The sequence below is a fragment of the Trichinella spiralis genome (assembly GCF_000181795.1).
Source record: "Trichinella spiralis strain ISS 195 chromosome Unknown Scfld1, whole genome shotgun sequence".
Classification (NCBI taxonomy): Eukaryota; Metazoa; Nematoda; class Enoplea; order Trichinellida; family Trichinellidae; genus Trichinella; species Trichinella spiralis.
In genome coordinates, this window is record NW_003526940.1 from 2830624 (window position 1) to 2832035 (window position 1412).

The window sequence follows — 1412 nt, forward strand, 5'->3', positions numbered from 1 at the left end:
CTAACAACAACAATAGTAAACAACATATCAGTGAACGACATTAACAAAGTGGTATCAGGGCGATTTCAAAATTACAAATTATTATTTGTGGATAAAGATTGACGCTAAGGACAGCCGCTCTGTTTATTGAAGCTTGAAAAATAAACTCTTATTTGCCAATATCTTTAACCGTACATAGCAACAGACTACTGGCACCAGCTTACTCGCCACAATTTCATGGATGGTAAAATGCTATTGATATCATTGGTACAACCTTCAATGTACCATCCGTACCCCAAGTTTTTACGGTTGCCATCAGTCAATATAGGCCAGGTGCTATTCTACCCGGTAGGTTTCAATGTGATCTTCTCGATCGATCCCAGCCGGAACTTTTAAATCTGTCCACACTGCACCCCCGCAGCCTTCTTTATCCCATACCAAAATAAAGTAATTGTTAATAAGTAGGAACACATGCTGTACATTCAGCGCATACTTTTGAACATCTCTAATATTTCTGTTTGCAAGCACGTTTTAATTTATATATCCTGCCTACAATACCACCGAATTGGATTAAATCCCGCAACGATTTGGTACAAGATGTAACTCAGGGTACTGAGTCATAACAAGGAACAGAATAGAAAATGATTCGAATAACTCTGGAACGGAAAGAACTGAACGCAAACGCAACACCAAAAGTGAAAATAAATTGTACAGTTTTGAATTTCATTTTAAATAACCATTTTGCAACAATACTTAGTTTTCATTTTATATTTTATCTACAATCGAAGATCAACTTCTGATATTCCTTGTAGCACTAATGCCTTTTGTTGATACTGACAGAATAAAATTAATCACACACAAATAGCGCACGAATGCTAACATCAAAGTATGCGATGTCCACTGCAGAGTGAATTTGAAGCAGCTTTAACTGCTATTCTGCTTCGTGCTGTCCTTCGCTTCCTTTTTGCTTTCAAAGTGTTTTACACTCATTTATCTCAGTTCATCAAATAAATTACGTTTCAGCTAGCAATTAAATGAAATTTATGCATTAAATGCTTTTCCGTTTGTCAGAAAATATTCTGATGATTAACTAATGGCGATTGTAATACAATGGAAAAATCAACAAGTGATGAATTGTCCACAGCTGCAGTTGTCAGCTTAAACTAGGCATGGCAACTGCTAATTTGTTAGCATCGAATTACATTTTTGATTCCCGTTTGACTGTTCTATGAAAATCTTTCTTGTTAGCAATCAAAGAATTTTATTTTCAACTTCAGAAAGTTTTGACTTTTTTCATCAGTGTTATTGTTAAAAGTCGTATATTTTATTTAAATAGAAAATTAAAAATCTGCAATATTACTTACAAGTCAAAGAACAAATTTATTTATATATTTCGTGTAAATTGTAAACTTTATATTTCACATCTGAAAAAA